The sequence below is a fragment of the Equus przewalskii genome, chromosome 4 (genome assembly GCF_037783145.1).
Source record: "Equus przewalskii isolate Varuska chromosome 4, EquPr2, whole genome shotgun sequence".
NCBI lineage: Eukaryota > Metazoa > Chordata > Mammalia > Perissodactyla > Equidae > Equus > Equus przewalskii.
In genome coordinates this window covers 44,868,423-44,885,861 of record NC_091834.1, presented here as the reverse complement: position 1 = coordinate 44,885,861, position 17,439 = coordinate 44,868,423, and the positions used below count along the sequence as shown (strand labels likewise).

General features: G+C 34.9%; 1 protein-coding gene and 1 long non-coding RNA gene across 6 annotated transcripts in view; one reads left to right on the top strand and one right to left on the bottom strand.

Annotated features, from left to right (window-relative positions):
- THSD7A (thrombospondin type 1 domain containing 7A) overlaps nucleotides 1-17,439 on the top strand; it is a 676,621-nt gene that overhangs the window by 392,333 nt on the left and 266,849 nt on the right. The gene's annotated exons all lie outside the window — the stretch shown is intronic.
- The window catches only part of LOC139082805 (uncharacterized), a 49,015-nt gene continuing 35,809 nt past the window's right edge, over nucleotides 4,234-17,439 (bottom strand). The window contains exon 2 of the long non-coding RNA XR_011539057.1: nucleotides 4,234-4,397. This is a non-coding gene — a long non-coding RNA (uncharacterized lncRNA). The remainder of the gene's footprint in view (nucleotides 4,398-17,439) is intronic.

Sequence of the window (17,439 nt, the reverse complement as noted above, 5' to 3'; positions counted from 1 at the left end):
AGAATGTCTCCCCCAAAATGTGGCCATAAGCTGTGTGTGTATGTATATTTCATTTTTCTTACTTATAAGAGTCTATCTTTAGATCACTAAAGCCATAAACCATATGGCATTCCCACAAGACAGTCATTTCTGCTTATTACAACCAAAATAAATAATTTTAAATTTATAAACTTCCTCTTGCTTATTAGCAAAATACAGGGTTTTTTTTTTTTTTTTAGTATTCTCTGTATTTTAGTGCACATTTTCCACAACTGGGGATTTTGTTGTATATCAGCGCCAGAATTTGGCCGAAGCAAGTGAGGAATTTGTCTCAGTGCAAAATTTAAGTGGGAGTGCCAAAAACCTCAGTAACCAAAATAGCGACATTTTAATGTACTATTTTTAAAAATCAAAATTAATGCAAAGAAAAACCAATTGTGAAGAAAATGTCAAAATTTTAAAATAAAAACTACTGCGATACTAAGCCATCAGACAGCCAGGCAAAAAAGAAAAATGTGCATCCCTAAAGACATGTTTTTATGTATTTTTTAATGGGTAATTTTTTTCAGAACATTATAGTTGATGAAAAAATGTTTAAATGATGTTATTTATGCTAAATATTTGGCACAAAACGATTCATTATAATTTTAATTCAGCTGAAGCTAATTAAAATTATTTTAGATTGTCTCTTAGTCAAGAGAAATTGTCAAACACAGCAATTTTCTCACTTCAGAATGAGATAAGCAAAGAAGTAGATTTGGGAAAAAAGTGATTGATGAGTTTCTTTTCATTAAACCCAGAGTTCACATGTTTTCTTATGCCTCATGTTCCAGCGTGGCTCCACACAGCACTGTGAAGTGTAGAATAACTTTTATTTATAAAGTGTTTAACTGCTCCAAAAGTAAATGTGTAACACTATTAAATCAAATTAAAATTGTTGGCAAAAGTTAAAAGTGAGATAAACTTGGTTGTTCTATAATGATAATGAAGATTTAACATTTATGCCCTTTGAAATGTCACATAATATAGTGCAAATGTAAATAGACACAACTTATTTAAAATGGAAAAATAATAGAATGATTCATAACTGTAGTATTAATACCTTAATATTCATCTGAGATAGAACATAATCCCATGAGCGAATTTTAATAACAGAGTGAAAGGTAAATTTAATGGCTAAGTATCAGCTTAACCAAAATTTTTCTTAAATGCAGTAAATTTTGAATATTGGCAATTGTACTAGCTATTCTCTGATGGCAGACAATGAGAACAGAAATAATATTTCACGCAAAAAGTAAAATCAGAATGTGCATCTTGAATTTTCCAAAAAACTCTTTTAGGGATTTTAATGTTTCTCCTATGGGAATATCTAAAAGAAAAAGAGGAAGCATAATGATTCTCTGATTAGAAATACCCACAGCCAGGAAATGAGCAAACCTTCAAAGTTGTGATATCAAGTATACAAGAAGTTCTGGAATATTTTATAAGCTCTAACAAGGCTAAGTTTATAAAAGTTGAGAATTAAAATGCCCCAAATTATATTGAATTTCATTCTTCCTAATAATTGGCATGTTTTTATTTTAAAAAGTGAGAGGAAAACAAGAATGAAGCTAAGAGAGCAAGAAGAGAAAACAGTAAATGTTCTTTTCTTAATGTCACTTACTCATCAGAATCTCAGTATACTATTGATGGTAAACGCTCCTGCTCCCTTTTAGGATCCTGCTAAATAGGCGATCACAGAATGAAAAAATTGAAATTGTTATGGAAAATTTTAATCATCCTTATTTGGATTACATGTATTGCAGATGAAATGTATAGATTGTGTTTTATTGTCCCACTAAGATTTCATGAAAACTTGAAGTATGTTCTTAATTGAACCTTCTGTGTATCTGTTTTTTAATACATTATATGCATTATATCTTTGTAGTCATCTACCTATAAATAAAGCCAAGCATCACAATTTAGAAAATAAAAACAACAAAAAACATTTTATGTGACCATCTTTTAAGAGGGTGTGTAAAACTGTAAATAGGTTTCACAGCGATTTAGCAAACCGCAAATTACAATGAATAATAAATGAACATAAGATCAGCTCTATAGGATGTTTCTCAGCAAGAATGAATGAATGTCTTATAGACTTCAAAATACTCAGGCCTATAAAAAAATCATTTTACTGCTGTTCCTACAATTTAAATAATGAGATATTTGATTATTACTAATAAACAATTTATAGCTCTGAATCATGTCTAGAACTGAAAAGTAAACTGTTTTATCCTAGGGGTTTGTAATGTCTTATAAATAAAAGCATGCAGCGCTAGGGGCACAAATAGACGCTATCAAAGGAGCTGGCCATCAGGTTTCCCTCTCATTTTGAAGATTGATTTCACTAGTGCTGGGAGCATCAGAAAAGCAACTAAAAGCATTTGCTACTTTCCATTCCCACTGTTTACCCTTGAAGGTCTGGTAATGTTCCTTTGTAGCCTTCAGGTCTTCCAGAGACATGACAGGAGAGCTCTTCATTATCTGCTATTAGCCTCCAGAACTGCACGCATGAAAACTTCTCATCAAACTTGAACATCAGCAAACTTGTTAAATCTTACAGAAAATGGCATTATTTTACAGAAGTCAGGGAGTCTTACCGTCTAAGACCAGTTGCTGTGCTGGCTGCCGGTCTATTAAAACGTGAGCATTTAGCAAAAGGTGTTAGTTTAACATCACAGCAGTGAAGAGAAGGAAATATTTGGAGGTCTTTTGAGTGTTGGGACCCAGTTTTCTTAGAGTAGGATGCTCAGAAAGCATCTTCAAAAAATGGGATCTAATCTCTGTGAATAATAGGTTTATACCAAGGAATTTGAAATATACGAGTCCTGTGCTTTTGCTGAGTAAGTTAATATAATCTACAGTACTTTGATATGAGACCTCTCTGCCCCAGTGGATCACTTTATTAAACTATCAGAATTCTAGAAAAGTGCATCTTAGCCATCATGTCTTCGGTAAATGTCAGTTTGTCTCCAGCCGGGCTATGTTAGATACGTATTAATACAGCATCAGAGTAAAATGTCAGCCTATCATCACCCATTAACACTGGTTTGTGTTTGTTTATGTTTGTTGAGCTGCCTACCAGAGCCGTGAGACAAACTCTTGAATACAAATATTCTCCTCCTTTGTGTAAATGAAAATCCAGAACCCAGGCACCCGTCAGATTTTCCTGCCGAATGCCTGCATCATCTGGCCCTTTAGCTCTGGGCCTCTGCCTCCTCATGGAAGATTTCTCTGTGGCAATGGCTCTCCATTGTCTATACCACAGAACCTAAAGGTTCAAGTATAAACTCCTTAAGCCCAGCCTTCAAAGCTCTCTAGAATCTGGTGAAAACTAGGTTTCCAGTCTATGTCCCACTCCCTAGATCCTACATTGTAGCCGAACTGGACTCCCCAGCAACATGTTAATCCAAAGATGTTCTGCTTTTTGCCTCTGTTTATGCTGTTTGCTTGGCTTGGGGTGCTTTCCTCCTAATGTTTTTTTGCATGCCTGTTGAATATCACACATAGCAACTCATATTGTTCATGTTGGTAACACACAAGTTCATGCACGCCTACATGCACACAAACACACACACATAACTACAACACCACCCAGAGATGAAAAGTATGGGAGAGTTATCACTGGGAATGAACACTATTCATATGGTCCAATAAGGTAATAAAGGTCTGGAAGTCCAAGAAGGAGCCTTTAGGGGCAGTGGAGCCCAGGGTGGAGGATTATCTTTGTGGCATGAGACAATGTCTATTTCCTAATTTCTGTGGAACTATGCTGATAATAAATAAATTTAGAGGTATTGTGTCTCTGAAATAAGCTCATTAGATTCTGGTTATGACCTGCTTATTTACGTTAATTATTATTAACTTGTAATTAATGTATGTTAATTTATATTCATAAAATCTCTAGATATAAGACTTTTTATTGTTGTTGAGGAAGATTAGCTCTGAGCTAACATCTGTGCCATTCTTCCTCTACTTTCTATGTAGTTCGCTGACACAGCATGGCTGATGAGTGGTGTAGGTCCCTGCGTGGGATCTGAACCCATGAACCCCGGCCGCTGAAGCAAAGCGTGCCGAACTTAACCACTACGCCACAGGGCCAGCCCCAATATAGGACTTTTTAAAAACCAAATGTTGTGCTTTTTAAGAACCAATAATGTATCTAGAATTAGGGAAACTACAACCAAAAAATAAGATTGTCTGATCTTTCTCTAATTTCCAGAATAATGTTGGTCTTTCATTTATTTGGGGTCACTTGATACTTTGTACATTCTTAAATTGTAACATTCTTCTAGTTGCAGAGCGTCTATTTCAAAAACTCTCACCTGGTTGTGAAGTTACTCAAGGGCAAGCCAAGCATCTTATTCATGGTATAGTAACTGAAAGAAAAGGAAATCTTAATGACATAAAATATTGATTTTATAAAACTCATTTTATTTATTTATTTATTTATTGAGATTCATAATAGTTTACATCATTGTGAAATTTCAGTTGTGTGTTATTTCTTGTCTGTCACCATACAAGTGCTCCCCTTGACCCCCTGTGCCCACCCTCACCCCCCTTCCCCTGGTAACCACTGAACTGTTTTCTTTGTCCATGTGTTTGTAAAACTCATTTTTAAGTGTTATGCTTCTATCACACTAAGAAATACTTCCTGTAGGGGATGGCCAGTGGTAAAGATATTTTTCTCTCCTCTGGTGAGGTAAGTTTCCCACGCATATTAACTGCGAAATTATTATTTGAGTTGTAAATGAATGAATTCATATTTTATTCTGCCCTTTCATATTCCATATGGAACATTTCTATAGCAGAGATCCTCTATATACATATTGGTTTGTGGGTTAGGAACATAGAAATATTAAGTGATCAATAACTTGAGCTGGGAAAAATGTCAAATCCTGACTCTAAGATGAGAGCTATGCCATAGACATAGCTCACAGCCACTCATCTAAAAATACTGTTCCAGCCCACTTTTTTGAAACTTGGGTAGAGAATTCAGTACAGTGGGGAAAATCTACGTACTTACACCATGTATGTAATAACCAGTAACACCCGGGCTCATTATTTGACTTCAAATAAAGCAAGTGATCTTAATGAAACAATTTCAGACCTTTCAAGATAGAAGGTTAGATTACATATGCCCTGCTCTGTGCTCCCACTTTCCTCCATCTATACCTCTATTTTAGGACTTCTATTTCCTGCACCATAAAATTGTAAGTCTCCCTAGGGCAGACCCTTTAACCTCTAGTTGAGTCTTAAGCATGTTCGCTGTTTGTTTGATTTATTTCTTCTTGTTTAATTATGCCATTGTATTGGGAGATTACAAACCGTAATACTTCCATTTCTTATGGGGAAAAATAGTAGATTTCGTATCCAGAGTAGGGCACTGTACCAGACTTCAGAGACCTATACTTCTTGGCCCAATTTGCGATCGTGACTCCCAGCTAGACCTTGGGAATACACTTCTGTGTTCTGGTTTCAGTGGACACAAAATAAAGTGTTCAAGCTCAATGGTTTCTGAAGCCTCTTCCAATTCTAAATGCATCAGTTTAACTATTAACATTAATTCTACATGTTGTTTTTTCCTAATTCATATACTTTTGTTTAATGTATGGGTTGGGGATTTTTTCTGAGTGCTTTTAATAAAGCATGAGCAATTCCTTTCAGATTTTTTGGAATTTGCTTTATAACATTTTATTACAATAAATCACAAGGTATTATCAAAACACCATGGTAATTGTAGATTACTTTCAATTTCACAAATTGATATATACATGAGCTACTGATAACAAAATACTTTTTAACCATTAACATTTATTGGCATTTAAGCTGTGGGCCCAGAAGGAACATCTTCTCCTTTCTGGGGAGCAAGTTTGTGTAACGTGGCCATAATCCACGGCCACTGCAACTGGTTTGCAGAGCAAAGATGTTTTTCTTCTCTCCACTTTGTCTCACTTTTTAATATTAATTTAATATTTATTATGACTGTTTCTGTTTAGAGGCTAAGTTTTTGATAGAGAAGAGTATGTGATTAATAATGACTATTAAGAAGAAAGGGGGAGCATAAGAAAGAATACAAACATTTGTGTTGTAGGTTGAAGCGATATTGATTTTGTAAGAAAATGTAAAAGAGAATTGTTAACAAAGCTAGGAATGCCTCCTATAACGTTTGGTGAATAGACCTGTACCAATTCAGACAACTAGTATTTAATATAAAGCCTGTTTTTTAAAAAAACATGAGAGTACTACCTAGATTCCATAGGATATCAGTAACCATTTTAGTTTTTCTGGCTTGTTTAACATGTGCACATTAAATTAGAAAAAATTTTTTAATGCAGCAATCAATAATGAAATTTCAAATGTTTTAATTCCTCTGTCTCCTACATTGTTAGCTAATTGCTCCTATAAAATGGAATGTCAACTTTCATATTTTTAAAAAGAAATCTTTATTTTACATTTTTTGATATATTTTTATAAAACATATCCTTAAGTATATTTTTAAACAAAATGTTGCATTATGGACTAGCATAATATTTAAAGTTTCATCACCACTGGACAATCAAATGTACTAGTCCCTTAATAATAAATTTATAAAAAATCTTCAATAAATGTTGCATGATCTCCAATATATACCAGTTCCTGGAATAGGCATTATATAATAGAGAGAATGTAAATTATAATATTAATTGTTACCTGCCATTTATTGAACACCTGCAGAAACTGCCCAGGACAACTTCTAAATGTATTATTATTACTTTTTTTTTAAAAGATTTTATTTTTCCTTTTTCTCCCCAAATCCCCCTGGTACATAGTTATATATTTTTTAGATGTGGGTCCTTCTAGTTGTGGCATGTGGGATGCTGCCTCAGCATGGCTTGATGAGCGGAGCCATGTCTGCAACCAGGATCCGAACCGGCAAAACCCTGGGCTGCTGCAGCGGAACGCACGAACTTAACCACTTGGCCACGGGGCTGGCCTCTAAATGTATTATTTTTTAATATATTTCTTGCAACCTTTTGAGGTTCAAATAATTGATTGAGAATCAGTGAAGTAAATAAACTGGTCACCTTTACCTGGCTAATTAGAGGAGAGTTTGCCTTGAAGAGAGTAAAGCCCCTCACTTGCATGGACACCTTTTAAGCCCTGGGTGGAGAGAGAGGCTTGGCAGCGTGGTCATGTGGTCATATATATTTATATTTTTTATTTTTAAAAAACTTGCCATTTGTGACAATTTATTTTCTCATTTTATATAAAAATTCACTCTTGGATCTAATTTTGTATCTACAACTTTTTTTTTTTTTTAAAGATTTTATTTTTTCCTTTTTCTCCCCAAAGCCCCCCAGTGCATAGTTGTGTATTCTTCGTTGTGGGTTCCTCTAGTTGTGGCATGTGGGACGCTGCCTCAGCGTGGTCTGACGAGCAGTGCCATGTCCGCGCCCAGGATTCGAACCGACGAAACACTGGGCCACCTGCAGCGGAGCGCGCGAACTTAACCACTCGGCCACGGGGCCAGCCCCTGTATCTACAACTTTGTATTCTTTTTTTCTTAGAGAGGGTTCCTAAATTGTACAATCTTTGGATCCCATGAAACCTGGATCTGTTCCTGCAGTTAAAAAGTGTCCGAGCTGGGTGGCTGCAGTCTTTAAGACTCTCAAGATGTACTTTTTTTCCACTACACCTCGCAATCTTAGAGAGCTCTCGCTCTAGTAAAGAGAATTTTATGTGCAAACATCCAGATATTACAAAAGGAGATGAGTGCTCCAAACCCTTATATCCCAGGATTGTAGAGGGTTTGTAATTGTCACACTACAGAAAGCTTTCTTGAGTAGGCATAAGAACAGCTTTTAAGTGTGGGATGTATGTGGATGACAGATCAAGAATGGTTCAATTAAGGACACAATAGAAACCCAACTCACATTTGCCTTATTTTTCCTCTGGGGTTTTAGGTCTCAACCTTACCACTTATTAGTTCTACTCATACCATATTTATTGAATTTGTATGCGTGCAAAGCTGTTCTAGCTGGCAGGGTCTGAAAATTATTGGTAATTAACATTAATGAGCAGGGACAATTTCAGTGGAAATTAGAAAATCCGTTGGCGTCATAGCATAATAACTAGTTCAGAGGGTCGACTCTTCCAGCATTCACATTTCCTCCTTAGAAATAAGCTTTGTCTCATGACCTTATATATGCAGAGTACTGGGGATTTTTCCTTCATTTATTTGGGATCTAAACATGCCTATGCCATCAAGAAGCAGCCAAGTAAACTCTGCTTGACATCACAAAGCCTTTGATACTGCTTTACCTGTGAATTGGTATCGATGGCTCCTGAATTGTGAAATCCTCTGCAAGAAACAGACCAGTCAATTTAATACTTAAGTCACCCTTTCCCTTTCCTTTGATTTGCATCCATCTTATTAGAAAGTGACACTCTCTTATTGATTCCATTCAACCCTTGAAAGAGAAGATAAGAAAAACGAAAATGTGACAGAGATAAGAGGCTCTCAAGGTGATCTATGGATAGAGTCTAAAGGGAAGGATTGTTTCCTAGGAAAACTGGGGTCTCAGTAAATGCTGTTAAGGGGACAGTATTCAGAGGTGAGAAAAAAATCACTTTGAGGTTGCCATCATGTACTTGAGAATCTGTCCTGCTGCTTTATGCTCGGTAGTAATTTAAGTGCTTTAGAAAGCATGTATCCCTTATCATTCATGTTTCTCTGTGCAAAGCAGTTTAAAATGTTACAGTTGATAGCCACGTATAACCTTGCATCAGTTTCAACAGCTATTTGCTACTCATTGCTGAGTAACTGAAATGTCAAAATATGTCTCTGAACCTTAGGCAAATGTGATTTCTGATCTCTAGGTTTTTCCCTTTCAGTAGTAATAATGCTAAGTGTGTGATCTATTTAATACTTGCAGCATCCCAATGAGTATGTGCTATTATTATCCTCTGTATAAAAATGAGGAAAGAGATGCTTACAGAAGTTAAATGATCCAAAGAAGTAGAATAAATAAAAGACAAGCGTCTATACAAACCCAAATTCGTCTGATACCAAGTACACTCTCAGCACTCTGTTCTGACTGCCATAGATTGTGTTTTGTTATAAATAGGGACAACATGCATATGCTTTGAGGTACTTCAAAATCCCTATTTACTGTGCTAAAAGCGAACTTCTTGGCCTTCTTGAGATATCTTGTATTAGAAAAATTGATTGAATCTCTCATAAAAGACCGTGGATGATAGAGACTGAAAGCAATAAAAGACGAATAACAAGATTTTATGCTAGGAGTGAGGCCAGAGAGCAGCAATGTAATAAAAGAAGTGACTCAAAAGGCAGTTTCAGTGCTGATGGTATCTAGAAGGAAAAAAGCCCAGAATGTAGCATGACTTCTATTTTTACTGTAACATGTTACATTTATTTTTTAAAGGAACTTTATCATAATTCGTTATTTAAAATCAAGGGAAACAATATCAATATAGAAAATAAAATTAAAATCCATTATCGCCAGCAAGGGAAATAAAAGAAAAAATGAACAAATGGGGTTGTGTCAAACTAAAAAGCCTCTGCATGGCCAAGGAAACCATCAACAAAATGAAAAGACAACCTAACAATTGGGAGAAGATATTTGCAAACCATCTATCTGATAAGGGGTTAATATCCAAAATATATAAAGAACTCATACAACTGAAAACCAAAAAAACAAGCAACCCAATTAAAAAATGGACAGAGGATCTGAACATTTTTCCAAAGAGGATAAGCAGATGGCCAACAGGCACATGAAAAGATGTTCGGCATCACTAATTATTAGGGAAATGCAAATCAAAACTACAATGAGATATCACCTCATGCCCATGCCCGTCAGAATGTCTATTATTAAGAAGACAAGAAATGACAAGTGTTGGGGAGGATGTGGAGACAAAGGAACCCTCATACACTGCTGGTGGGAATATAAACTGGTCTAGCCATTATGGCAAACGGTGTGGAGATTCCTCAAAAATTAAGAATAGAGCTACCATATGATCCAGCTATTCATGAAAACACTAATTCTAAAGGATGTTTGCTCTCCTATGTTCATTGCAGCATTGTTCACAACAGCCGAGACTTGGAAGCAACCTAAGTGTCCATCAATGGATGAATGGATAAAGAAGATGTGTGATATATATACAATGGATATATATAATGGAATAGTACTCAGACATAGAAAAGATGAAATCTTGCCATTTGTAACAACATGGATGAACTTTGAAGGTATTATGCTACATGAAATAAGTCAGATGGACAAAGCCAAATACTGTATGATTTCACTCATATGTGGAAGATAAAACAGCAACAAACACACGCATAGATATAGAGAATACATTGGTGGTTACCAGAGGGGGAGGCAGGAGGGTGAAAGAAGTTAAGAAGCACATGTGTATGGTGACAGATGGTAATTAGACTCTGTGTGGTGAACATGATGTAGTGTACACAGAAATCAAAATAAAATGATGTATACCTGAAATTTATATAATATTATAAACCAACGTTACCTCAATTAAAAAAAATTCCATTATCTTATGAGGCAGGAAAATAATCACTACTAGCATTTAGCAAATATCACTCCAATTATCTTATTGTCCAACAAAATTGAGATTCTTATATGTTTAGTCTAATATCACGTACTTTGACTTAACAGTATATATTGAAGAATTCTGATTTCATTACATTCATTGCTTTTCAAATATTAAAACCAATCTTGTATTTTTGGACAAATCTACAGTTGATCGTGATGCATTAGCCTTTTTATGTGTTGTTGGATTGGCTTTGTAATTTTTTTTTTAAATTGTGTTTTACATCTATGTTCTTGAGAGAGATTGGCCTGTAATTTTCCTTTCTTCTAATGCCCTTGTCAGGTGTTGGGATCAAGGTTTTTCTGACTCTATAAAGTGAGCTGGTAATGATGCCTTTTTTCTCTATATTCTGGAATATTATAGGGGTCAAATTATCACAATGTTTTCTTTCTTGGATGTGTGGATGAATTCACCACTGAAGCCAACAGGGCCAAGAATTTTCTTTGTAGGAATGTTTTCGCTATGGATTGAAGAGCTAGAACAATATTTAAAATTTTTAATATTTCTTAATGTCAGTTTTGATAAGTTTTGTGTTTTTCTAGGAATTTATTTCATTTTCATATTTTTTGGCATAAGATTTATCATAGTATCCTCTTTTTTCTTTTAAATGTTCACAAAATCTTTAAGAATGTCTCCTTTTTTATTTCTAATATTAATCTTTTGTAAGTACTCTCTTTTTTGATTCATCAGTCTTGGTTGAGGTTTATCAATGTAAGTCTTTCAAAAAAAATGGCTTTTCTCTGTGGAAGATTTGATTTCCATTTCAATAATGTCTGTTCTTACCCTTATTATTTCACTCTTTCCACTTTCTTTGAGTTTACTTTATTGTTCTTTTCTAACTTGTTCAGATAAATACTTAGATCATAGTTTTTACAACCTTGTTTCCTTAAGTACTTATAACTTAAGCACTTAAATTTATGAATGTTTCTCTAAATTAGTTTAGTCTTGGTCTCACAAATTTTATGTCACATTTTTATTCTCATTTGCCACAAAATAAGTTTTAGTAGTCGTTGTGATTCCTTCTTTGACCTATGTGTTATATAAATGTGTATTGTTAATTTTCAAGCATTCAAGGAAATTCTGTTTATCTTTTTGTCATTGATTTGTAGCTTAGTTCCACCATGGTTAGAGAATATACTCTCATCTCAAGCCTTTGAGATTTGTTGAGACTTGCTTTAAAGTCCACGTATAATCAATCTTGGGCCATGTTTTATTTGCTTTCAAAAGAAAGAGTATTCATTGTGCAGCTCGGGATGCAATGGTATGTATATGTCAGTTATGTTGATTTTGATAATCCTGTTCAAATTTCTAAATTGCTAGTAATATTTTCTCTAATTCTTCTATCAGTTAATAAAAGAAGAGTCTTAGGATCTTTTATTATAACCATACACTTGTGTATTCCTCCTAGTTCTGTCAATTTTAATTTATACGTTTTGAGACCAGGTGTTATTAGGTATATACAAATTAAAAAATGTTTTATCATTCTAGTGGATTGATAATTTTATTATTCTTGCGTCTGTCTTTGATGCTTCTTTTCTGAAAATACACTTTGTCTGATATTAATATATCTGCACTAGCTTTCTTTTGGTTGGTGTTTGCATGCTACAGCTTGCTTTATCTTTTGATCATAACCCAATATCCTTATATCTAAGGTGTAATTCTTGTAAGCAGCAAGAGTTGGGTTTTGGGGTTCTTTTTTCTTTTTGGTGAGGAAGATTGGCCCTGAGCTAACATCTGTGTCAGTCCTACTCATTTTGTATGTGCGATGCTGCCGCAGCAAGGCTGGATGAAGGTGTAGGTCTGTGCCTGGGATCCAAACCCATGAATCCTGGGCTGCCGAAGTGGAGAGTGCCAGACTTAACCACTACACCTCCAGGCTGGCCCCAGGGGTTTTGGTTTTATATCCACTCTGACCACCTTTGTCTTTTACCTGGGATGTTTATTTAATTTACATTTGATGAAAGTTATGCATGTTCGTTTAAATATACCATCCTACTGCTTTTTTATTCTCCCATTTTTTCTACGTATCCTTTCTTCTCCATTCTTTTCTTAATTATTTTTATTATCGCTCTTTCTCCATTGGTAGCTTAATTATGCATTGTCTGGGTGTTCTTTTAGTGGGTTACACTTATCTTTATTAAAGTTGACTCTAAATTAGTAATTCTATCTCATCCCAGAAAATTCAATGACCTTAAAACTCTTTGCCTCTATGTAGCCCATGTTCCATTGCTAACACTCTTAGTGATATGGATTTTTATTCTATATAAATGTAAACCCCACTAGGTATACTCTATTGTTTTATACTTTGAATAAATATTCAGATTAACCTTTTCAGTCTTTATTACTTCCTGAATACTTTCTTCTTAGATATTTTTTCTCTCTTCTCCTTTTAACTTATTTGAATTTTAAGATTTCTTCCATGTCCCATTTGTTCTTTTATTAACCTTTGCATGATTCTAGATATTTTTAATGGAATTATCTTCTATCTCACTAGTTCTCTTGCTGCTAAATCTATTTATTAAGTTCTTAATTCAGTTATTATATTCTTCAGTTCTAGATTTTGCATTTGACTATTTTTAAAATAGATTTCTGCTGTCTACTGAAATTCTTCATCATGTTTTCTATTTTCTGGAAAATATCAATCACAATTACTTTAATGTGTGAGTCTGGTAACCCTAATATGTGGATCTCCTACATCTTGGTATTCTAAGCAATTTTTGGCCTAATGCCAGCCATTATGATTAAAAAAGGAGGGGGGAAGGCTCTGTATAATTGACGTAATCTTCTAGATAAGATTTTTGTGTAAGTGTCTGGTGTTTAGTTAGGCTATGAAAAGATCACCTTCATCTAATCTGGAATTCAGCTGATTAGAAGCTGAATTATACCCTTCTTAAAAGCTTATCTTTTTTTACTTTTTTCTTTATCTACAGATATAGCCTTTTGGAAATCATAACTGACAGCTGGGTAGTTTTCCTTCTTCCTGGTCAACCCTGGACGTAATATTTTCTTCCCAGGTCCATAGAACTGCTGAAAGTTCTGCTCGTCTTCTTCATCTCTTGGGCACGGTTTAAGAAGTGGAAAAGTGCCTCAAGGGTACAAGTTGAGACAAATGTCAGAGGACCTAGTCTACACTTCATTTTTATCTGGGATCTTGATCCTTCAAGTTCTTGCTGCATTCATAGGTCTCTGATGTCGTCAAACAAATTTTTTAAAATTTAGTTAGCTTTTCTAATGGTTCTCATTGTTAAGATTGATTTGACACAGGCTAGTATGTCAAGGTCATACTTGACAGAAAGCTTCATTATTTTACAAACACATTCACACATAGATTTTTCTCAATTCTGGTTATAACAGGTTTCTTTTTTTATTTTTTCCTCTTCTCTCTCTATATATGTAATTTATTTTGGCGTATGTTACCAGGTAGAGATTTAACTTCTTTGGTCAAAGAGTTAAAGAATTCAATATTAATGTTATTTATTTTATTCAGTTTTATTTTATTATTAATGTAAAATGCCACTTTTATCATATATTACTTACATATATATGTTTCTGAATGTTTTACTATATTCTGTTGAACAGCTCTTCTTACTTGGCCATCATATTTTTATTTCTTTTGACATCAAAATATGGTTTAATATAAAAGCACGCAAGACCCAATATCATTGCTTTTATTCATAATGTTTGTCTTAGATGAAATTGATCTTAACAAGAGATGAAGTTTGGAATCATTTTCTCTTCCAAAATTATTTTATTAGAATTTTTATTTAATGTGTATTAGCCTGAATTTTCTGTTAGCCTTTGCTCTAATTGTAAGAGTGTAATAGTTTTTGTGTGCTTTATTTAAGCTGATCTTCTGAATAGGTGGTGGAACACTGCATGAGGGCAATCGCTGTATCACTTCTAAACATTGTGCTCTGTCCAGGGCCTAGCACGGTGGCAGACAGTTGCTGCTCATTATCTCTTTGTTGAAAGCATAAATGAATTCATAAATTACTCTAGGAAAATTTGGCCTCCTCTCCATATTAATTTTTAACATCTAGGAGCATATGCCTCCAAGATATAAAGGTCTCTTTTTCAAATCAGTGTAAATTAATGATCTGTACTTCACAAACTTTAATACACATGCAGATTATCTAGGAATCTTGTAAAAATGTAAATTCTGATTCACTAGGTTTGGAGACGGGCCTGAGAGTCTGAATTTTGAATAAGCTCTCAAGCATTGTTGATGTTGCTGGTCCCTGGATTACACTTTGAGTAGAGTCTAGATTCTTACATAGGACTTCTGAGGAAATTTATATTTTAACTGAATTAAGGTATTGCACCCACTGGGAGAAGTTTCTCCTCACTAATATATTAGCAGTGGTAAATTCTTCTAGTTAGACAGCTGGAATTTTTATCCATTTAATTGTATTCATTAAACAAGTATTTATGCAGTAGCAATTAATATTTGATATGCAATATCCTAAACATTGAGGATAGAAAATTAACAAGGCAGTATCTGCCTTCAAGGTACTAAAAATCTATAGGGAAGAAAGACATAAATAATTGCCACACGCTAAGTGCTATAATAGAGATGTTTGAGAGAAAATGGTGTAGAAAGCGACTGTCGTTACAGCACAATATTGAGAGGGAGCAAAAGACAAGATAAGCTTGGAGAGGGAAGTACAGGTCAGGTCTTGGTGGAATTTATAGGATGTGCTAACGAGCTTTGCTTTAACCTAAAGAGCAATGGGAGGCCATCAAAGACTTCTAAGCGAGAAGGTGACGTGAACAGATTTGCATGTTGAAAAGGTCCCTCTGGCTGCTCAGTGCAGAGAACAGATTAGAGGTGAGCAAAAATGGACGAGTGACTTGCAATTTTAGAATTCTGAGTGTGAGTATAGGATGCTCTAGCGTCTTTAAGCACACTAATAAGCTACTATAATCACATGGATAACTACTATCATCAAATGGGATCTGAGTTACTCATGACCAAGCGTGTACACAATAAGGAAATCATTGACAAATGGGTAATAACCAGAAGAGCTGGAGATAAATGAAAGATGTTTTGTTTGTTGCTTTGTTTTAATTTGATTGAGTTCAAAACCCAAAGTAGGTCACATATTTTTCTTTTGGAAATACCTTCAAAGGTGCAGCCTAAGTCCTAAGAAATAAACCCATACTTCATAATTTTCCCATTTTTTCCCCACTCATCCTTTTAGGCAGATAGCATTCTATTGAGCTCTGCTAACAATCTTAAAATACAATCCAGTGCATCTTATATGTGTTCATTTTCTTTTCAAGAGAAGCAAAAATTACTATGTTTTCCGGGAGCTACAGAGAAGTCAGAGATAAGGGAATTCCCCAACCAGTAGCTCCTGCTTTATAATTCCTTATGTCATGAAAAATGCAAGATATCAAAGAACGTAAGTCTGGAGTTTTTTTGTGGTATAAAATTCTGAAAAACTGCTTATCTACAGATAAAAAATTCAGCCGTTGGCAAAATGAGTAAAGAACTCTCTAAGAGACTGAGATTTCCTGGGAGAGCTGTGAATCTCAAATCTTAGGGGCAGTGTTTGTCACTGGAGAAACAAGGATGCTTCAGGACGATAGCAATTATGAAAATGTAACACACCCTCAGAGAGACAACGTGACATTGAGGAAAATGCCATTGAAATAATGAGTCAATCGTTAACACCGTCAGACTGAAAGAAGGCCTTTATGGGGAAAATAATTTGAATTCCACCACTTCCTGCAGTCATCTTCACAAGCATCTTAGCAAGTGACAAACAAGTCTAAAATAAAATACACATGAAACACATGCATCCTCCTGATGACAGCCTCAGGGAAAAAAGAAAATAAACCAGAAGGATAACAATGTTAAAGTCAGCTAAGTTAAATCTCATTTTCAACAATCATAGGTGGCTCTATCTTAAAAAGAAATAGTCGCACTTTATATTTTAACTGTCTAACATCCTTGAGCAGCTGATGGAGTCTTGGATTAGCGTTTAGGCACAAATTTCCTTAACCTCTGAGTTCATTTTTCTCACGGATTAGCCCTGCAATTGATGTATTTTTGGCATTGAACTCCCTGGCTGCTTGTCCCCTGTTGATTCTGGCCTGGTGGCTAGCCTATCTAGCGCTTGATTTTCATTACTGTCATTTTTTGAGTGTAATATAACCTTGACCTCTGTAGTCAGGTACTTTATTTTCTAGTCTCTTGATAGTTCATACAGGATGTCAAACTATTTTTTTATTAATTCAGAATCTTTTCCTTTGAGGATTTTAGAAACAGCCATCTTCTGCTGTCTCTTGCAGCTCACAGAGTATTTATTAAGGAGCATTGCCAGTTGTATCTCCAATGTACTCTGGAAAGGACTTTCATATCTGTTTTTATTGGCAGTCTAGCTCATAGTGGGAACTACGAAAGGAACATGACAACGCTCCTATCTCTGAATAGTTTAAAATCTTATTTGAGAAATTGGTTTGCCTACACAAAATACTTAGTAAACAGTATAAAACACAATTTAACAATCCGTCAGAACACGTGGAACAGGTAATGTGAGAAATTCTCTTAAACCTACATAACATGAGAAGAGAATGAGTGAGCACAATTAAAGCAGATTATTGAAAGGAAGTTAGGATTTACCTATAGTAAGGTATTATAATATATATTAAGCTAGGATTCACCTACAGAAAAGTTTCCAAGGCCTTACTCAACCTGGCCCCGAGCTCCCTTTGCTTTTTATATCTACGCTCCACATGCCTATTTACATGTACAGTTTGCGTTTCCTGGTTTTGTTCATGTTGCTCCCTATTCCTGGAATTGTC